Source organism: Lissotriton helveticus, chromosome 6 (assembly GCF_964261635.1).
Source record: "Lissotriton helveticus chromosome 6, aLisHel1.1, whole genome shotgun sequence".
Taxonomy (NCBI): Eukaryota; Metazoa; Chordata; class Amphibia; order Caudata; family Salamandridae; genus Lissotriton; species Lissotriton helveticus.
The window spans coordinates 2,020,233,488-2,020,257,555 of NC_136067.1; positions in this window are offsets into that span (position 1 = coordinate 2,020,233,488).

The following is a 24,068-nucleotide window of genomic DNA, read 5'->3' on the forward strand; positions in this document are numbered from 1 at the left end:
GGAAATATGGTCCAGGTGGAACGAGTATAGGGGGGAACATCTGTGAGCCTCCTCAAACCGCGCAGACTAGCTCATTGGACATATAATGCAGATCATTGCTAACTGACTCCAAGCACTCAAACGCAATTAGATACCATCTACGCACCGGTACTGCTCTGAACCCGACTGTAATGTAACTTATCGACCAAGTTAAAGGGGGGTTTGTTTTTTGTTTGTTTCCTTTTTGGATATAAAAATTAAACACTATGGACCTTATCCTATGCGCTAATCTATAAAATGTGACCTTCCTCATCCTTCCTTATCCTTCAGGATCTCATGCACATGCACTCTGCAACGCCGCCGTACCCCCGGGTTGACGGCACTGGGCTGTGTCTTTCGTTCTATGGAACTAACAATGCTTTGATTGTTTGCCGGCCCGATGGGTTGTAGGCGAGAAATGTTTAATGTGATCTACAAATAAAGGTCTTATAAAAGAAAAAAAAAATGGGGTTTAAAATCTGCTTAAAGTTCTTTGTTAAAATAAAAATCTTTAAAAAAACATTTTAAAGCAAAGATTAGGAAAAAATTTGGGATTCCTAACTGCATGCTAAATGGTACATGTGATAAAAAAAATTGTGTGTGAAATTCTCACCTGTGGATTAGCTGTGACTGGGGCGGTGAGGCAGGAAGGTTACAGCAGAGCATCCCTTCAGCAGGCAGTTTCCTCCTGGCTGCTCTGCTGTATAAGGAAGGGCTCAATGAAGAGAGAGCCGGCGCAGCCCGAAGTAAATTAAAACGGCTGATAGTGTTTGTGTGTGCACGCGTGTGGGCTTCGGTGTTTGGGAAATAGTTTATGTATTTGCGGGGGGGTGCGCATGCATTTGTTTGGGAATCTTGTGTGTTTGGATGTGCACAGGGAGTTCGTGTGTGGGTGTTTAAATGTGTGTGTGTGGATAGGGAGACTGTGTTTGTGTGTTTATATAGGGAGCTTGTGTGTGTGTGCCTGAGTTTGTATATAACGAGGTAATGTGTGTAAGCATGCTTGTATGTGTGAAAGGCTCTGCGTGCATATGTGCATGCATGTGGGAAAGGTTTATGTGTATAGGAAATGTGTGTGAGAAGGGTTGTGTGTATGTGTTGGACAGTATGTTTGATCTTAATAAAGTCCTTTCTGAGGGTTCTCGAAGGTTTTTCTTTTTACTCACCAACTAGTAACATGGTGCCAGTCCTGAGCATGCTGCAAATTAATGAATACTGCAAAGTAGCAAGGGGAGCGTGGGCGCTTTTGCCCCTCTGGTGGGTAGTAAAAGAAAGCCACAATTAGGGTGAAATGGGCCACTGACACCTCTGGACTTCGGTGCTACTACTCCTGCTGCACTGTTGAATTCTAAGCCCCTGAACAGATATCCCCACATAAGTAAAAATGAAACCCTAGCGTCACTGTGTCCATTGAACACTATGTGTATGTAGTGACCTTTCCCTAGAGAAAAGGTGAAATCAACCGAGCTGCTTAATCGAGGACGGACAACAATTAATTAAAACAAAATTAGCAGGTTGTGTATTTGTAAAGCATGTTTTTCTTTCACCTCAATAGAATGTGACAGTGATGAATGAGAATGTGTGTTACGTTGTCACTGTTTTTGTTTTGTTCTTTGCAGTTTAATATAGCGCAAACCAGACCCAAATCTATTGGAGCACTTTGTATGAGCACCAGTTACGTCAATGACACATTTTTTTTTGTTGTTATGCACAGGGAGGTAAAGTGATTTGCCCAGAATCACAGTTCATCTTCAGCAGGTCTGCTTGGCCCCATTCCACCGCCCCAGCCCTTCCAGAAGAGATATATCGGCCTCCCAGGATGGCTTACACGTTGCAGTATAATTGCAGTACACAGTGTGCTAGCTGAAGTGTAACAAGTAAACGTTTTGCCTGGAAACATGTTTTGTTAAGTGGACCAAAGTGTCTCTTGTGAGGAATCTACTGAGAGCTTGAGAGAGGAGGAGCGGCGGGAACCTCTGTGTATTCAACACTCCCCCTGAACACAGCTTGATGTGCCCTGGCAGGTGATTTATAATAAGTCATTCTGTCGATTTCAAAACCCATTCTTGAGCACTCGCTCACACCTCAATTGGTTTCCAGAGCAATATATATTCTAGTGAAAAGATTTGCAGTAGCTAAAACGTCTCTCAGACTGCTCCCAGGCAGCTTCAAGTGTCCCGAGCACAACTTCAATTGATTAAATGCATTTGAACCGCCGTGGAGAAAAATCCTCCTACCTCCTTCTTCTGATCTCTGAGCCCCCTCTGCTGAGCAGCCTCCGTTATTGTTCACGGCGTCTTCAGTGAAAGTCTCCTTGGTGCCACAAAGCTTCATGCAGCCCATTGAAGGAGAAGAGGCCGCCACGAACACCAGCCGCAAAACTCCAGCCGTGAAGGGGAGAGAAAGACTGCCAGCAGGACCTTCATTTTCTGTGAAGCGCCCACTCAGGTATGCCGAAACTCTATTACTGGGGGCGGGGCAGCATTACCAGTGGCTACACGGAGGCGTGGTTCTCTGCAGAAATCCTGTAATTGCTCCACCCTTTGAATTTAAATTACATTTTTATTGTTTTTAAAATTCAATAAAATATTTCCTAATTTATTTATTAGCTTGATGAATGCTTATTTCTCTATTTTTGTGTTTTGCAGTTCAAATCATTGAAATTGCTTAGGCCAGGGTCTCTGGATTCCAATTCCAATATTCAGTAAAGGTCCCCAGATTTCAATAATTATTCAGTAGGGGTCCCCAGATTGCAGTAATGATTAAGTCAGTATGCACAGAAGTTAAAGGTTAAGAACCACTGCCTTAGATAACAACATAACATGTGTCAAAAATATCTCACGCACATAGTGTGTCTTACTGTGTACTTGTTCCCCTTCAAGCTTTTTAGGCTATTTACTAAATTGAAGCAGAGGCACTAGATGAGATGACAGTGGATGCACGTTGCCAATATTTCAGTGTATGAACCAGAAGAGGCTATAAATGAAATAATATATGGGCCCTTGACACCAGATATAGACAGGTTTACATTTGACTCTGGACCTTCAACCAGAGACAAACCAGAGCTTGAGACTGAGCCCTGCTCTCAGATGCTCCTATGTCTGCAGGAAGAAAAACCATCTCCAAGTCTGTCCTAAAGATCCTGTCCTCAAAAGGTGTCAGTTAATATTTCAGAAGATTGATTAGTAGTGTTGTAAAGCCCCTAAGGTCCGATTCCATATTAATGTAGGCCTGACTTCATCATGGATAATGGAAGGTGCCAACATCTCAATCTTAGACAATGGAAGTCCCATCATTCCAGATTTATGCAGAATCATTGTCATGTCTGCCATTTAATGCAGATGTCATTTGACCCTATCTTTCTTAGAAGTGTGACAATGTAAAGCCATCTGATTGACGACATAGACAACTCTTGATGCAACATTTGTCTGGGCCAAATATCGACTTTCCACTCTGTCAAGGTTAAATAGGAGCACATACAGACATATAACCAAAATAATGTAGTCTGAATGGACATCATTTTATCTTAAATGTTCATAAAGAAACGTCTGTGATGCACGCCTTGATGCACATAATCTATGTCAAACATTGCGTAACTTACATAAGAAATGCCAATCTCTGATAAGATTTAGTATATAACGACTACCACTTGTCAGGAGAGGTTCTTCGCCCAGATTTTTGCCCAAGATTCTGCCAGAGAAGGTACTGCCAGCACACTTTGCAGATGCTAAATCTCACTTGATGACAGAAGCTGAGCCCCGAAGGAAGGATGCAGCATGTGTGTGTGCCTTCACAGGGAACACTGGCTACACACCTCCGCTGAAAAAGCTAACCTTTACTGTCAACAAGGTATGCAGTGCATCTCTTCTCCCTGAGGAGCTCTAGACCGCAAGTAGCTCTGCCTTCCATGCGCTCGTAGTGTAGCGCATAGAAGTAGGCATTACAGTGTTAGGCTTAAGATTACATTTTAAAACATGCTAGAAATGTTCATTTCATTCTCATTATTTATAACTTGCCTTCTTGGTGTTTTTATAATATTCTGTGTAGTTGTTTTAGATGAACTGAGAAACAGATTCTTCCTTTAGTAATACATACTTGTACTTAAAAGTGTTTCTTCATCTTAGTACAGTGTGTGTGTGTGTGTGTGATACTGTGAATAACAAAAATAAGGTTTGTTGCTGTTATCACTGTGCCCCTGATCCCTTTATGGGATTGTTATTAATCCAAAAGCAATGTAGAGCAACAGTAGACCATTATGAGTCAAATGCTCCTGAGGAGTTTTAAGGCCTCCTTTGGAAATGGATCATGAATTAACCATTTGTCCCACTGAGGAAATATGTACCATTACTGGACATGTAAAAGAACAACCATAGGAGCAATCCTCTTTAAATGAATAAAAAAATAAAGGCTAAAATCTCTCCTTATCTCTTTCTTGATGGAGAACGTGAGCGTGAAGCTGAAGAAAAAGCTGTTTCAGGAGTGTTTCCAGAAATGTTACCCATACAATAAAAGGAATCCCCAAAATTGAACAATTATTGGCCAAACTGTGCTCCCATCTATACCCACAAGAAAAAAGGGATTCATGGGCTGAAACCAAACATATGTTACTGTACATGAGTGGGCAGGGCACCACTCATGGTACACCACTGGGAGATGCAGTTTCACGGGTTACTGCGTATTGAGTCCTAACTTTTAACACAGCAGTCTTGCTAATGCCAGCCAACAGATAATGACACCATCAGCATGGTCAATGTCTGACATTTCTTACCATGTCCAAAAACGGACAGTAGAAAGGCCAACCACAGGGATCAGCACACCCCATCCTGCTAAGAAATTGCTTTCATGTTACACACAAAACCTCTCTACGTCCAACACAAAAAGACGAGTATTAAGATGGGAATTCAAGTCAAGGAGGTATCCCCAAGTCCTCTCAGCCAAAGACAAAAGAGAAAAAGCAGGAACAATGCATGGTAAGCTGGTCATCTATGGTGTCCAAGTGGTGGGAAGGGTCAGCTAGCAGCATGCTTTGAAGTTCCTTGTTTTCTCCTGTCTTCCAGTTCAGAATATTTCATTAGTAATCATTAGGTAAAAATGATTGATGGATGAAGGCATAATTCTTCCTTAGTCTTGGGGTATGGTCTCTACCCCTGAAGGAGAGGCAGCCAGGATTTCTTCTGATGGGCTTTGCCTTCCTCTACACAGGTGATCAGAGCTCCAAGAGTAAATCAAAAAATGAACACCATATATAATTTGCAGGAATTTGCTTTTGTCTTCTTCCAGAAAGAACGGACATAAACTCTGCATCTAATTGATCAGTTTGATGACCACAAAGAAATAGGGCCAACCACGAAACTCAATGAACATTTTCCTTTCAGTGCTCAACATCTCTATGGCAACCAGTTTTGGGAGCAGTTGTTCTGCTTGTCAGTCAACTGCTGCTCACCTTTAAAATATCCAATTTCCACCACCTGGTAAGACAACCAGCATCCCCTTAGTGGGTCTGCTGATGCTGCTTGTGAATCTGCCTAAACCAGTGAGCAAGCGCAATTGCCGGAAACATGTTTGGAAACGCGAAAATAAGGCAAGCTGAATAAATATGCCTATAAGGAAACTCCTTGCAAGCCTTTCTTTCTGCCAACAAATGGAAATGTTACAACGTGTGAGGCCCTCGAATGCGGAGTGCTTTTGTGGATATATATATATATATATATATTCACTGAAAAAACCATAGGTTATAGACCATATATAGTTAGGAATTAGCATTTACAAAACCTTATTTTACTCACACAAAACCATTGAAATTCCATATATAGTTAGTTGGACTAACTATATATCGCGCACCCGCAATCCACTGCTGATGATGTCACATATTACATCATTCATGACATGGTCAGTGACATCACTGATGACATCACTGATGACATCTCAAATGACATCACTGATGACATCACTGATGACATCTCATTTGACATCATTCTTGTGCTAATACGATGAACCTCTTCAGACTCTAATATAACCTTAGATACACTCAGTGTATACAGACACTCACACACTGTCACTCATCCATGGAGTTACTCACACACCTAGTCAGTCATGCAAAGAAACAATCTCACCTCCATTTCCTCAACTATACAGTTATACACACCTTACTTATTCAAACATATACTAACACATATTTACTCTCTTATACAATCCCTGATACAAGTTCACAATGATCCATACAGCCACTCACACATTCACTGGCTCTCATGCACAGTTATTTATATATGTCAACTCTCAGATGTACTGTGTTTTACATATGTACTTACTATGACATGTAGCATTGAGATATCCATTCACTCATCAATACACTCATGCACACAGTCAACCGCCCAGGTAGCTGTTTCCACATGCACTCTTGAACTCATACACCTAGTGAATCAACTGCTCACACATCTATGCACAGAGTCACACACCTCCCAGCCACCCCCACACAAACTCAATCTCCCATACAAATACTTGGGCAACCAATCAATAACACATATAGCCTCTCGTATAGCTAATGATCAACACATGCAGCAGTTTACATCACAACAGACATACTGATGCACACATTCAGACAGTTTAGTCACTAACCCATGCATTTAGTACGACACATTTATTCACTCACTCATACAGTCAGTCACGCACCTACTAAATCCTTCATCCAGACACTTATACATCCACTCATTCTTCAATATATCAAACATATTTAAACTTTACAGAAACACACAGTCACTGGATGAGGTCATCAGTGATGTCATCAGTGATGTCATTTGAGATGTCATCAGTGATGTCATCAGTGATGTCACTGACCATGTCATGAATGATGTAATATGTGACATCATCAGCAGTGGATTGCGGGTGCGCGATATATAGTTAGTGCAACTAACTATATATGGAATTTCAATGGTTTTGTGTGAGTAAAATAAGGTTTTGTAAATGCTAATTCCTAACTATATATGGTCTATAACCTATGGTTTTTTCAGTGAATTTTCAAGGTTTTGTAAATGCTAATTCCTAACTATATATGGTCTATAACCTATGGTTTTTTCTGTGAATTTCATTGGTTTTTTAAAAGCTAATATCTGTAGCTGTAAAATGTATTCTTCTTTAAATCCAAAAATATATTTTATATGTTTATTAATAATTTTTTTTTTAAATATTTTTTTTTCTTCGCGAATCGGGAAGCTTCCCGTTAGCTGACCTTGATGCCGCGAAATAGTCCGCGAACCGATAAATGTTCCTTTACCGCAACTGCCGTGTTAGAAAACAACATCGTGACGCCTCGCGTCCGCATGACGTTTCGCGTTGTCGCGTGATACGTCATATGACGTGCTACGTTAGCGAACTGGTACGCGAACCGAGGCGCGAAGCGCAGGTTCCCGGAAGCAAACCGGGAGGCAGCGCAAAGCGCGTAACGTAAACACAGCAGGTCATGTGACTTGGTAATAACATTTTTCATTGGTTCATTTCACTTTTGGTTTCCTAATGATATAAGACTAGGTCATGTAATCTAAAATTAACACTTTTCATTGGTTAAGAACTATTGTTTTTCCCAAATGATGAAAACCCCTCCTTCTTTCCTCACTCTGACTTTCATCTTTGTGAGAGAAAGACCCTTTGTTACCAGTGAGCAATGGCTTCTTTAGTAGCTTCAGCTGGTGCTTCCCCACCACCTCCACCACATCCAAGGAAGAGAGGACCACCTGCTGAAGTTATAATTCAGAAGAGGAAGAGGAGGAAGAGCAGGAAGAGAGGCAGTTTTTGCCTGAGGAGCCCAGGAGGTCTCACCGGAAAGAAAACTTCATTTGGCAATTTTTTTAATTTCCCAAAGGCCAGAAAAAAGTAAATGCAAGATACGTAACTTGCCTTATATGTCAAGATAGACTGTCCAGAGGGACCGAGAAGAAATACAGTTACGGAAACTACACAATGCATCGCCATATGACTAGGTGGCATCCTAACAACTACAGTGCTGCACAGTTTCGTAACGAACTAGATAATCCCCCTATTATGGCCAGAAGATCTGTTGTACCGGAAGTGACGGGACCAGAGGGCAGGGAGATGGTGCCAAATATACAAATGAGATTTGGGGAAGTAAAACAAATCTGCGTACATTGCAATGGATTCATTTGCTACAGAGAAAGTAGCATCACTCTGATCAACAGAGCTATTGACAATCATCTTCCAGTTTGTCCGAAACGCCCCAAACAATAAATTCTTTTTTTTTTGTTGCTCCTGTTGAGCCCTTTACAATGAATCGTTTTCGTTTCCCCCCCAAAAAAAACCCCAAAAAATATAAAACCGTTCAGAAAAATTCAAAAAAAGTAAAAAAATGTTCCAAAAAAAAATAAAAAAAATATAAAACAACAAAAACAGACAGTTATGTTAAAAGAAAGACAGCTATAGGGGAGTAAACTAGAGATACTATTACCCGTAATCCACTGCTGATGATGTCACATATTACATCATTCATGACATGGTCAGTGACATCATCAGCAGAGGATTGCGGGTAACAGTATCCCTAGTTTACTCCCTATAGCTGTCTTTCTTTTAACATAACTGTCTGTTTCCTTCCCTTATACTTACTGTTCTTTTTAAAAAAAATTTTTTAGATCAGTCAGAAACAGTGAAAGTAATAGAGACAGAGTGAGTGACCAAGAGTGAAGAAGTATGAGAAGAGAGGGACTAAGAAAAATAGTGAAGGAGTAGAGTAATTAAGTAATAGAGAAAGGAATGAGGGAAGTAGCAAAGGCAGGAAAGTGATTCTTAAAGAAATGAAGCAGTGGAACTTATAGAAGTTAAATGTGATAGAAATATAACAAAAAGAGTACAAAACATTTACCTTATAATTGTCGTTAAGTTAGTCATTTGTTCTTTTTATACTAAAAATCTGTGAAAGAGAACAAACATTTGAAAAATATTAAAACATGTTTTTAATAAATTAGAAAAAACAAGGGAAAAGATTGAAGGACAAATAGTTTTTCAAGAACTTTGACACTTACAGAAGCCTCTGCTTCTCCATGCCCCTACACAGTCCTAAAAATATACATTTTAAACTAATAGTATCTTGATGCAGATGAAGTGAGTCCTATCTTGCAACATTGTGCATCTTTTGCATGACTGCTGCATCGGTTTCATGTGGCATTGTTTTTTTACAGCATGACACATCTGCCTAGATTCATCATTTTAAAATTTTGTCGCCTCATAGCAAATCTTTTCAACCGCGACTGCGTCACAAAAGTGACGCACAGTGGCGCAAAAGAGGCATACACCTATCATAAATCTGTCCCTAACATGTTAAATAATTGATTCAGGATAACAATAAGTTGTGGCCTATCCAGAGGTTTGTTTAAGGTGAGGCCTACTCAGGGTTCCACATCAAATTTACACTTATTGAAGAATACAGAGGAGATAATACATGTGAACGCCTACTAATGAAGTAAGTCATGTCCACTTCACTCTTGAACAAAGGCTAGACCTCTTCTGTGTCCGTGGACAGACCTAAACGTCATCTGCACAATGTCATTCGTAAACTTAGGAAACACAGGTGATGTAATTGAAAAATGTGGAGTTTATTTTCCTCATTTCACAATCACATCACCTGTGTTGCCTTTGCTTAGGTATCTCATAGTGCAGATGGAGTCTAGCATATCAAACAGTACACAGAAGTTGAGCAGTGTATACAACAATTTTGACACTTAGAAAAGCTTCAGCTTCTGCATGTCCCCTACACAGTGCTAATTATATACATTTCAAAGTGATGGTATCTTGCTGGAGATGAACTGAAACCTATCTTGCAACATGGTGCATGTTTTACACAAAAGTGACCCACAGCGGAGCAAATGAGGCGCACGGTCATCATAAATCTCAGCCTAACATTTTAAATCATTGTTTCAAGATGCCGATAAGGTGTAACCTATTCACAGATTTGTTTCAGGTAAGTCCTACTCAGAGTTGCAGATGAAATTTAGGTTTGTTGAAGAATACAGAGAAGAAAATACATGTGCAGGCCTACCAACCAAGTGTGTCATGTCGACTGCACTCTTGGACAAATGTTAGACCTCCTCTGTCTCCAGGAACAGGCCTAAACCTCATCTACACAATGTGATGTGTAATGTTAAGAAACACAGGTAATATAATTGAAAAACGTGCAATTTTATTTCCTCATTCCACAATCATATCACCTGTGTTTCCTTTGCTTAGGTATCTCATTGTGGAAATGTAGTCTATCATATGAAAGACTACGTAGAATATGAGCACTGTATGCAACAACTTTGACACTTACAGAAGCCTCACCTTCTCCATGCCTCCTACACAGTTCTACATGTACATCATAAATGCAAACAGAACAGAATTAATTATACATGTTAAATGGTTTATTTTTGCTGTTCTCAGAATGTATCAAATTTCACTAAAAACAGTGACTTGAAGGTATTCATCATATAACAGCGGGGAAAAAAAAACACAATCAAAATGATTGTGTTTAAAAAACCCATACAACATAACAAATCAGAATTCAGAACTCCTTAAAGTTAACTTACTTTCCATGACGGCGAAGGATGTCCTATGAACAGCTTACACTCTGTTGTGCTGTTATTACTTTCAACCCGCCACTTTCTGAAAGAAAACCTCCATCGTTTTCAAAAACATGTTACATACAATAAATGACTTCTCGCTCTCTACCACACGTTTCCACAAGGCCAAATCGTGTCTGAGCCATTTATAACTCTTAGAATTCTTGTAAGCCAATCCCGTCATGTTGTATTTCCGCAACTTTCACAATTAAAATGTTGAAGATCATTTTCACAATCCTGGACTAGTAATATCTTCCCCTTCTTGCTCAATCATGTTCTACATTTCCTATGACACTGATACTGCTTACTATGAAGCAGACTTACACTACCTTTATGACTACTACAATTATTTAATTCTCTACATCACTTTTAATCACAAAGCAATGTAAAACAGTAGACAGCATTGCAGACTTACATTCCCTCTACTCCATGTTTTGATTGGCTGCTTCAATTAGCTTATAGAAAGAAACAGTTTTTCTGAACTCATTCAAAGTGCACGTATTTCTCCATGACGTCCAGTGTTATGGTAAGAAGTTATGTCTCTGTACTACACTTATCCTCAAGGCCAAATCGTGTAGGAGCCATTAGAACTTCTTGAAATTCCTCAGAGCACATCCCGAGATTCTTTCCCTAAAATGTTGGTTTTAAAAACACTAGGTAAGAGTTTTTAAGGTCATACGGCAATTTTTTTTTGAAAATTAAAACAGAATCATTGCAGAATGACCAGCCATTTCTAGACTTTAAATAAGCTGTGTAATGTCCTGATGTTATTGAAGGACCGTCATGATATATAATTGCTACAGTTACAAAAGTCCTTCCTGATATTGACAACTGTGAAGCCACAACATTTTTAATTAAAGTTGTCAATTTTGTTCCATCAGGCCTACATCGTTGGAACATTAAAATGACATACTGGCCATATGTTCGTATAAATAATGTGGACATCATTTCAGATTTACATTGGCTACACTCCATGTTGTGATCAGCTGCTTTTACTAGCTTATTAAAAGAGACTGATTTACTGTCTGGCAAAGTTAAATATATAAATCTTTCTGAGTCTACACTAGTAGTACTTGATACCCTACAGTTCTCGCAGTCATGCTGCCATTGATAAGAAAGCCCAAACAGGTGATCTACATCTACACTTTCATCATGCAATACATCAAGCATATACATTAAAAACTCCTGACAATCTTGCTGACTATTTTGAGAGAATTGTGTTTGGCCTGAACATCTGTCTAACAGATTTCGAATTTCAGACACACTTTCTATGTTTGTTCTATCAGTGCTACATTTCTCTAACACAGAATTTAACAAACTGCAAAATCTTTGATCAGAATTGACCACAATCTCTTCTTTTACATTTTCTAGAGAAAACAAAACATTAACCACTACATTAGCATAGCAGTTGACACCAGAACTGTTTTCAAATTGAAAACCAACAACATCTTCAACAGAATCCTTTTTGTTTCTGCTTATAATTTCAGGTTCATCGACTTTTCGTCTTTTTGCTACAACCTCCCCAGTATTGGTCACATTTCTTCGTTTCCGGCCTACCACACGTTTCTCAAACAAAGGATACTGAGGCAAATGTGGCGCATACTCTCTTCTTAACCTATTGTATTCCTTAACACAATCTAGATCCGCACAAATGTTTGTGACATCACACTCAATCAAGTACAATCCCGATAAAGTTCTAACTCGTGACAATGCCACATATGCCATACCCTCCTTGAACACAGAACTGCCAATATTCACCAATGCACTGTCTACACTTAAACCTTGCGATTTATGGATTGTCACCGCATATGCCATGCAAACAGGAAACTGCTTACGGCGAACATATAAGTCTTTTACAAGCAAAAATCTAGCAGAACAACGACCAAATAGCTGTACTTCCTCAATGCCATCAAATTTAATTTTTAAAAATTCAATTCCATCTCTATTTCTGTATTTCACAAAATCAACAACATTACCCATTGATCCATTTACCAGACCTCTTTCAACATGTAAATTCCTTCTTAAAATTATACGGCAGTTCAAGCACACATTCAGAGTCTTTTCAAAACCTGCAGTTTTAGATATACTCTTCTCTAATGAATCCAATTTTGTTTTCAGATTCTCAGACAAAATAATTGTTGATCCCATATGCTCTACTCTGTCAATAGCTTCCAGTTTCACAATCTCTTGCTTTTCTAAATGCAACATTTTGTTGTTGAATTTGGCACATTCTGCAAGAGTTGGCATCAAACATATTCGAGATTTCTTCTCAGTAATTTTCTGAAAAATATTCTCAGGCACAACATCTTGGTCTGGATATAAATTTGTCAGTAATCGTGCATGTAAAGCTTCTTTCCCATGCTCGGTCACTTTTCCAATTCTAACATCTTGTAGAATAGTCTTGTAAACTTCACCCTTCGCCTGACGCATATTTTCATGCAGTTCAGCATAATTGAAGTTTAACCATATATTGACGTTGCCAATGCTCCCTAGGCACTTCCTGGTATCTTCATGCGTGAGCATTTTGAACACAGGTTGCCCTTTCACTGGTGTCAGCTGCAGAAGATCTCCGAAAACAATGATGTGTTTGCCACCAAATAACACATCATACTCTGTTTTGAGAACTTCTTGCATTCTCAAATGCACAAAGGCAAGCATGACATTGGAAACCATGCTTACTTCGTCAATGATAAGAAGTTTCATTTTCCTCAAGACTCTTGAAACTTCAAAACAAGCATCTCCAGATAGCTTGTGATATTGTAATTTGTTGTCATGCTTCACTGGCAGCATCAGTAAACGATGTAAAGTAATCCCTTTAATGTTATGTGCTGCCAGTCCAGTTGGAGCGGTGACAACACAAGACAGCGATGACTCTGTCCTTTCCTGCAAATAACATGAAATTGCTTTAATAAGGAAACTTTTTCCAGTTCCCGCTTCTCCACTCACGTACAGTCGGACAGGCTTCAACGACGTACATGAGCACTCTTTCTTGTCATGACTTAATCCATGATCAATTTGCATGGTAACTTCGTCATATATTTTCCTCTGCTCAACGTTGAGTTGTCTTTCCAACTCTTCTAAGTTAACCGCATCCTCCTGAGCATGTGCCATGGCTCTTTCCACTTCATTCATAGCAGTGGCAGCTTCATTTTCGATAACAGGTCCTCCTAGTGGATCCTGACTCAATGAAGCAGAACTCTGACTGTCCTGAGAACTGTCTCTGGCAATCTCGGCTGCAATCGTTGCTTCCTGCTCGATTTCCGCATTCAACAATTCTAGATATTTGGGAAAAGCAGGACATTCTATGGTCTCCTTGGCAGCATTGAAAGAGTCTTCGTAACAGAGGAAATCTACAAGCAGTTCCTCTTCTGCACGCCAAGGCTTGAAAAGTTGCAAAAGTGCTAAATAGAAAAACTCCTTTTTTTCAGGAGATTCGCCACTCAATTTTCGATGGTTTATCAAGTGGCATTTTCTTTGCTTGACCAGACATCCCTCACTTCCTATTACAGCATACACTCCTTTCTCAGTATCTTCTTTGATGTTCCTCTTGAATATGTAATTTTGCAGAACCTCATACAGACAAACATTCTCGAGGTGACTCCTTCGATTTGGATAATATGTATCCAACATGTTGGTCTTCAAAATGTCGGTACTGTTTGGCTCCTTTTCCGCCAAATACTCAATTTCCCGCACAGGTTTGAGAACTCGATTACGCGTTGCAGCAAGACCAAGACTCGCCCAAACGATACTCCTGGACTTGGCATAGAGACTTGCTGAAGACAACCGGTCAGAACATTCGTAAGCTCCGATTTCTCGATGCGACAACATCTTCAGACTGAAACTGTACAACTTCTTGCTGAGGCTCTTTTCATGGGAAATGTCCTCCCACATATCCTTCAATTCTGTCTTCTCTTTTTTGGTGATGTAAGATGTCACATACCGAGCCACAGCCATACAGTTATCAGCCACAAACTGTATATCCATGTTAGCATTCCACATGGACAAAATCACCGGGTTGTAGTCGTTGATGTACTTAGACTCTTCGTTCCTCTTCAAATTGTATGTGTTTTTAGGTGATTTCTTCATCACATTATGTCGCAGCGAAGACATCAAACTGTTCACTCTTCCTTTAGAAATCACCGGTCGTGGATAGCCGAAACGACATTTGGTGTAGAACTTGTCTTTGTTTCGGAATTTACGACGACACTACGTTCCACATCGATGGCTTTGGAAACGTAGAACTTTTTCTCTTAGGCTTTTTTTCTCCTTTGCGTTTGGAACAGCACACGTAGAATACTGTTCTATGAAACTCATCACTGAGTCTTCTGGATCCGTTCCAAATTTAGGTGCATCCTTGATCCACAGCAACATATGTATATGAGGAGCACCTCTTGCTTGGTACTCCTTTCTCCAGAAGAAATCCAACACCTCTCCAAGAGGTGGATTCTTCTTATTCATGATGAAAGACATCATACCTTCAAATCTATGATTGAAGTACCTACATACATTGACTGGATCCAAAGAGCACAGTTCTCCGGGTGTCTTGAATTCGATGTTTTCTACGTTAGCATTTGCCTCTCGTAGAAATTCAAGTAAGTCTTCCCAGCCATACTCAGCACAGCTCAGAGTGAGGAACCATGTGGGAGTTCCTAAGTTCCTCAGCATACATTTTAAATCACCATGACGACGGTACCAGTACTCATTAGTACCACGCTGACACGCCATGAGATTAATCAGGTGAGAATCCAAAATACTGTCTTGTACATTGACTTTATCCATAAAGTCACTTGCCGAGATGTTTTGCATGTGTATACCACTTTTCAAGATGTGGTTCACTGCATATGACAGTCCAGAGAGATCGCTTTCAAACAGGAGATGAAACAAATAAGGAATGCATTGTCGAAACCTAGCATCTCCTGCATACAATCGCAAAGTCCGGTATTCAGAAGCAGGAATTTGATGAGGTCGCTCATCATATCTTCCTCCCTGACCTGTTGGAAAAAGCTGTGGGAAACACCGAGCTTCCAAACTTTCCTCCCAAACACTAATGGGACTCCCTTTGGCTTGTTTCATTTGAAACAACTCAATAGCATTCCCCATGACTTCCTTGGAATGCAAAGGATGAACACTATAATGTTCATATATTTCTTCACTAGTACAGGGTTCTACTTTCTCAATTTGACCAGCACACAAATCGCTATCCTCTTCCTCACTTACTTCCTCTTCTGCAACATATACATTTTTATAGTATTTATTATTTTTTTTCAAATACAATGTTGCCTTTTTGACTTTCCTAACATCCACTAAATCTTGCCATATTTTCTTATTCTTTGTCGGAACCCCATTAACTAAGATAACCAGAGGTTCCTCTTCCACTTTTTCTACTCCAATTGTGTTAATGTTTTTCTTCAAATCTAGAGGCAAATAAACAACTCTTCCCTTTAATCCTCTCTGTAAATCTGATGGAGGCAATCTCCCTGTCTTTGGCTCCATTCTTACAATAGCCTGAAAGGGATGGATACTTTGAATCAAAATAGATTCATAAGTATTTAAATCCTTCAATTCAGAAGGAATCTCAACCAATTCCAGATTATTATGAACTGCTCTAGCAGGCATCTGGTTTTGATTTAATTTGTTACAACAATAAGTACACACACGTTGATCCAATCCCAAATCAAAACAATTTTCTACCATCAAGTATGTTGTAAAATCCTTCCATTCACTATTATTTTCCCTTTCACTTTTTGCATATAAATCCACTAACTTAGTCTGATTCTTATAATAAGTGCGTCGACAACACACACAAGTGAAATTTGGCCTCTCACTTGATTTCACCTCAAACGTCGCAATTTCCCTCTGGAAATTATCTGTACTGGAAACCTGTACACTATCTTCCACATTACTCTCTTCTTCTTGGTCAATTTCAACATTCTCCTCTTTACTTCCAAAGTAACAAAACTCAATTTCTTCACATATATTCTTCACATCTATTTCAGAACCATGCAAAAGAGCAGCGCATAATTGTTTAAGCATAATTGCTGGACTCTTAGCATAATACAACATTCTAACTAATTTCCTCACTTTATTATGATGCACTGCTAGCATCCTGAAATGATGAAAAACACTCTGGCATACTCTCCTGGAAAGACAAGCCAGTGAATGACCATGCAAACCTATCACTTCTCTCACTCTGCAAGGATCTAATTCTTGCAACAACTTCATTTTCTGCTTCAAACTTTTCTTATTAAATGACCGTATAAAATCACAAAGCAAATTGATGGAATCCTGTCGTACACTGCAAATACTACTACACTTCCAGGTGTACACAGGACCCTTAGGACGTCTTCCTAAAACCTCATTACCTAACACCTCTTCTATCTCTGTTGTCACAAGTTTTTCTTTTTCAACTGGACAACCATCTTTCACTTCATAAGCTCGACCACTGGTGTCAACTGCATGCACCAAATCATTATCCTGGAAATAACTCTCCTCATTAAAAAATGCCTCAGAGCTTGAACTATGCATCCATTCTCCAGAAAAAACTTCACAAAAATTACTACGATTAACTATTCTCTTCCATCTACTATTTCTTTTGAAATCATAAATTGCCTTGTTTAGCTTCCTAATTCTATTGTTTATCAAAATAAATAACTTACGTTTAATTTCAAATGCCTGATCAATAACTTTCTCAACTATTTTTTTTCTCTTATAAAAAACCACTTTCTGTTGACCTTTCTTAATATTTTTTAATAAATTGCCAATTATCCTGTTGCGGAACATTCGTTTACGAATGTCCCTAAACTGTTGTTTCCTTCTACTTTCATGCATAGAGTTATCTCTTACTCTAGCAGTAACATTTTTCATTGGCCTTTCCTTTCCGTTTGAATTGCTTCTCCTTTTCTGGACTGAAACATTTTCTGTAGTAATATTTTTTTTACTACAGATATTTCTTATGAATGTTTTTGTACTCTTACCCGGTGCTTTCTTGGTGACTTGACAAATCTTTTTGTTAGAGGACTGCTGCTTTTTTTCATTGACCTGCTGTCTTTGACGTTTTGCAGCCTTTCTCACTCTTTCTTTGGTTGGCATGCTGAAATCTTGAAATGATCTGCAGTTGAATCTGTGGTAAAATATAATAAAAAATGTTATTAACCACTATTACCCAACAGTATATCAATAACAGTCATCAAAAAATTAACACACTACTTAACATTTTTACATAGAAGATTTTTTTGTGCTTGGCAAATTTAGAATACACAAATAGCAGAAAAGAAATGGAATTTATATTCATTTTACCTGTGCTGTTTTATATGTGAATCTGATCTAATTTTATGAGCATATTTTAATATTTTATTGAAGACACTACACATAACCTGTTTTTGAAGGTGTCTTTATTTTTAAATTAAACGGTTTACATTTTTACTTTTTATTTATTATAAATTTTTAAAATAAATGTTTATAGTTCCATAGGCTCAAGCACGTCAGCTTCCCATCCTATGTCATACAATTCTGACAAATCTGCATCCTCATCACGTTCTTCTTCATCCTCAGGATTTAAATCATCCAAGGGATCAACATCCACTGATGTTTCAATTACGAGTTCAATGATGAGGTCGAAATCAACTGATTGCTGATTGTCGCTCATGTTGATGTTGTCTTTATCTTTAAAGAAAGATAACAACAATGAGATGTTGCAGAGTAAGAGACAAATCTCAGAGATTATAATAGTAAAATTGTTTAACAAGAGTAACATTTTGCAGCTATTATTTAACCATGTCCAGCGATGCTGAGGAGGTAAAGCCTATGTCCAATTTTTCAGTGAACAGGACTCATCTCTTCTTAACCTTGGATAAACCTCACCGACTCTGTGTCCCCTGCACATACTTAAATGTAAAGGGGCAGATTTATGTTAACTAGCACATCCCCAGGGATGCACCAGTTAACGTGTACCGCTGCTCTGCCACCCATGGTGTGCCGCATTTACAATCAGATAGGACAAAGCTGCGTCAAAACCCTGCGCCTGCTTGAAGCAGGCATAGATCTTGACGCAGGTAGGCTGAAAGCTAAAGCAACAACTAAGTGTCGTGTGCAGAAGTTGCAAAAGAGGAAAAATGCCGTTTAAACCGGTAATGAGCCCATGCTAACTTAACACAGTGTAAAGATATCCAGGATCTACATCAGTTTGGGGTTCACGAACCTGGCAGGTACAAGGCACTGAGGCTTTGCACCGTGCATGTCTCATCCCGAATCATATGTTATTTGTGAATGAAACAATTTCCCAGACCAAATGTTTTGGATTGGCTACTTCTAAAAAATTAAACACCCCTACTATCCCGGAGTTAGAGGAATATGATGGTTGGAGTAATTTTACTCGGTTGTCCATTAGTGATTTACAGGCCCTACTCCGTAATTCTTCCTTTAACATTTCCAGTATAAATCCAAAAGGTTGGCTGCTTTGGCAACGTGCCTTATCCACGGTTTAATAACGCTGCCTTTTGCTTTATATAAGTTTTCAAATTGTATGAAATATATACCAATAGGTCGTTATGAACCTTTAGGTAGTGGTTTTCTTCATGAGGTCTGGTCGCTTCCATACACATACAGATGTTTCAAAGATGATCAAGAAGTTTATCTGAATGGAGAGGAATGCACTGAGACGCCAGATCATTCACTAATATGTAGGCACATACAGTTACACGGTTCATGCAACAAAGACCGACCAAATATGGCTTGCGTGTTGCAAGGCACGCCAGTTCCTGCTATCATCCCCACGTTCAAGTTGTTGGAAAATGCTAGTTATTTGATGCTCAATAATGAAGATTGTTGTGGGTTAATTAAAAGTATTCCTTTTATCGTAACAGTAAGTGAACGGGTTATTTGCTGCAGAAATGTTCTATTTCCTCCCACACATGAACATAGGGAGTTTTCAATCTGGCCACAAATACCAACCTTGGGAGCAGATTTCAACGGCATGGCAAGAATAAGGGCTCTTTTGTCTCAGAGAGAGGTGGCCTTGAGTTCGGCCCGTGAAACTTTCGTGCTTCACATAGCGAACACCCGTACAGAGGTGCAGACCCTTTTAAATACTGATTCGCCTTTGCATTTCAGCGAGATGGTTCGGACTATCTTTAACGCGTCCTCCACAAAGGGCCTGGCGCATTTTTTTAAAGTTGTTAGCAGTGGTCTCGTGACTTCATTTGACAAAATCTTTGGAGTCATCCCTGCTTTCTTTCATTCTATTTTTTCCACTTTGTTTGGTGGATTCCCAGTTTTACTTGCATTAGCAGCGGACGCTCTTGTGCTTTTTTACATTTTTAAATATGGATGTCCCTCCTGTGCAAGGTCCCGCCCTGCAGCTGCTGACGCTGTTCCGCAATCGCATGCTTGAATATTATGGCACAATGCCGTTGGCGATATTAAGCACGGCATATGGATTATCTTTTCGATTCTCCTACTTCACCTGTGTCCAGCCTGTATTTCACTGCCTGACCTGTGATTTCGATTGGGCCATTGATTTGTGTCTCTGCGGACCGGTTTCTCCTGACGTCGACTTTAATCAGCTGATGAGTCCTATCATTACTCACGAGTTGGTTTGTCCTGGCGAAAGGATTATGGCTGTGGCATTGATGCATGGACTAATTGGTCCCTGGAATTTACTGGCGGCAACACAGTCTTTCTTGGAACAGAGCTTTCTTGAAAACCCACCGAGCTGTCCTCTGATGGTGATAGAGGATCCGGTGCTGGGAGAGCACGTATGTTCTTTTCCGCTTTTAAGTTGGATGGCTGAACTGTTTTCGGATGAAGACGGTGACTTCCTATTGGAGGCTGTTGCAGCTTATTTTGCATACACAGTTATGTCATAGACCTTTTTCATGTTTGATATGCTGAGTACTAGCATTTCATTGACAATTCATTGACTTATTTGTCAAGTTTTTATTATTTAGCTTGCCTATTGGCTTAAGCCTCGATAAAGTAGTTGGCTGTTTTATTTTTTCTTAGCATTAAATTTTGCTAGTTTTTAATGTTTTACCTTGCGCACCGTGCACATATAAAGTTGCAATCTGCTCTCATGAGATGGCACTTCTATTACCTTATTTTGTTCATTTCCGGATCATGGGGGGGTGTAATGTAGATCCTGGATATCTTTACACCGTGTTAAGTTAGCATGGGCTCATTACCGATTTAAACACCATTTTTCCTTTTTTGCAACTTCTGCACACGACACTTAGTTGTTGCTTTAGCTTTCAACCTAGTAGTTCATCGTGGTTTACATGAGAATAATATGTTATTGCTCTACTATCTGCTTTGCTTGTTAAACTATATCTGTACAGCGAGTGCTGAAGTTTCAAGAACAACACGATACAGAATTGTTATGAGGTCTGATCTCCACGACTTCATAGTCATAACATAAGTGCAGCTTCTGCCAATGCTGGGCATGAGGCGGGTTTTATATTGCTTTGCCGAACACACATACACACCACTTGATGCGGTTCACATGAAGAGAGAGCTGGTGAATGCTGATGTGATTCCTTCAAATCTAGGACACTAAGGTATGGGCACGCCCTAAACCAACCCAAAGAGACCTTCTTAGCAAATAATATAATATGTGTATTAGGGAGGGTGAGATATAAGTGTTGCTAACTCTTATTCATTTACAGCATGTTAACATACTGTCACCATTCGCTTTTTATGTACTAGTAACTATGCTGGTAATTTTGCTACTGATAATTGTGGTAGCGTTCTAGTGTTCCTGCACAGGAACAGGATGTGGGGAAACAGGAAGCGGAGGCGCCGACCGTTGAGCAACAGCTTAGCCCCGGCGCTCCGGAATAAAGATAACTAAAAAGCATTTAAAGGCGTGCGTTCTCACATTATTACAATGGCGACGAGGATGTGTACTTGTATTATCTAAGATACTACGCCTGAGAAGACGGCATTAGTAAATAAACATTTCAAATGCACCTGTGTTCTTCTTAAGTCCATGTTCTGGTTTGTAATGAATATATAACGACCGAGTGTTCATGAGTTCCACGTATCCTGAGGTACTGTAAGTTCATATTCTGGATTGTCTAAACATTGAGAGTTTGTTATATCCAATGTGACACTGTAGCTAGCTTGCTAAGGGGTTTTTGGGTACTAAGGTGAGTTTTGGGGCACCCTAATTCGCCGAGGTTCCAATCCTCTGTGCACAGTTCTGTGTGAGAACAGAAACCCTGCGACAGGGGCACCCCTGAGCCTTGCTGGAGCTTCATCACACTTGCGATACAACTCCAGCAATGCGCCACCTTTACGGCACAGATGCGTCACGCATCTGTGCTGTTTTTGCCCCATGATGCGCCGCATTGTAAATGCAGCACACCATGGGTGGCGGAACAGCGGCACAGGATGACTGGCACATCCCTGGTGATGCGCCAGTCATCATAAATCTATCCCTAAGCTTCTTATCTTGTTAGAGATGAACCGCCATATGTATCATCAAAGTTTTTTGCATTTCCTAAATAGCGAACTTTAAGGAATAAATAGCGATTCTTTACCATTCCTAGTTTGCGATGAGCTATTTGCTAATTACAAATTACCAATTAATTTCCATGGAGCAGGAGGCCCATAGGAATGAAGGTGCAATTTGCGATTGGCAATTAGCTCATCGCAAATTATGAATTTTTCCGAGGGTGCAGGGGTGTCTCAAGAACACCCTGTTGCACCCCTGAAAAAGAAATTTGGGGGCATATGGCGCACATAAATTTTGAAAACATTCCTTTACCTCAAAAACGATTTTCAACTCATAATTTGAAAACACTGCCCACGGGGAAATGACTTAAAATGTCCTCAAGACACATGAAAGTGTTTTTTTAAAGCCTTTGCAACTTTTTTGGGTCACTTTTAACATGGCTATGTAACTCAAACAGTCAAAATCAAAATTTACCATGCACAGGTGGGAGCATATTTACAAGGAATTTGCTCCACGGGGAAAGGTCTTTTAATTTAATATTGGAAAAATAACATCAGAGACACTGAAATGCCTTATAAAGAAGCATACACCATTATGTCCTTGTCATAAATTTTAAAAGCATTCATTTTCCCCAAAAACGATTTTCAAGTCATAATTTAAAAACACTCCACATTGGGAAATGACTTAAAATGTCCTTAAGACACATGAAAGCGTGTTTTGATTGCCTTTGCAGCATGTTTCGGTCACCTTTAACATGCCTATGTAACGCAAACATTCAAAATCTAAATTTGCCATGCACAGGTGGGAGCATATTTGCAAGCAATTTGCTCCACAGAGAAACATCTTACATTAAAATGGGAAAAATAACATCAGAGACACTCAATTGCCTTATAAAGAAGCATACACCATTATGTCCTTGTCATAAATATTAAAACCATTCCTTTTCCTCAAAAACGATTTACAAGTCATAATTTGAAAACACTCCACAGCTCCTATGCACATAAAAACCCTGTCAGTACTAATACTTCACATTTTCTCCAATTACAATTTCTCAAAGAAACAAAATCTATTTGTAAAACACTTGAGACAAAGCAACATTTGAAAAACACAACTTTCTTCATAATTTTCTCCTTAAAGCACACTATTTTCTATCTAAATTAAAGAAATCTTTTCTCACCTTAGCAAATACTTTGAGTTTCAAAACAGTCTCAGAAACACACCAATTTGTCTTCAGCAGAGCAAAAGGTATGCACTCCAGAGTCTGCAGCTATCAAAAGCACAGAAATGCTGTAATTCTTCACACATATCTCTCATGTCACCCAATCAAAACTCTTCCCTCACTTTTTTTCAAATCAAAACCCTTCCCCCCTCTGCCCTCTCTGCTTTTTTTGCATAGCAACCACCTCTTGCAAGACCTCTGGTGTTTGCATGTTCACACAACAATGTTGCAATTGAACTCTGAACTCTCAGTGCACCTGCATATCCAGTGCATTCTTTCATTTAATGATTTTTTCTTCGCCACTCAAAATACATCTTTCACCGAACTCATCCATGCACCCTAACTTTCTGTTTTCAGCAATCAAAATCCACCAATCACTCTTACTGCTTCATTAACACAGAAACTCCACAGTTTTTTTCATTTTACACTCTCATTTTTTCAACTGCCATTTCATTGCCACACTTCATCTGACTGCAGGAGAACCTTCTCTCACCATGTTTTCTGTCTGGATTGTTGGACATAGTTACATCTATTGGGCTCAGAGGTACGCTGAAAACAGGAATTTACCTAACCTCAATTTACAAGATGTGGAAATTAAGTGGTTTGGCCACAGAGGATTAAAATGTCACCAATTGATACCATTGGTGAAAACCTTTATGCATTTGCCAAAACCTGACCTGTTAATTGTGCACTGTGGAGGTAATGATTTGGGCACTTTGACTGGGGCAGGTCTGGAAATGCTTTTAAAGGACACCTTTGAGCAATTGATGGCACTTTTTCCTCA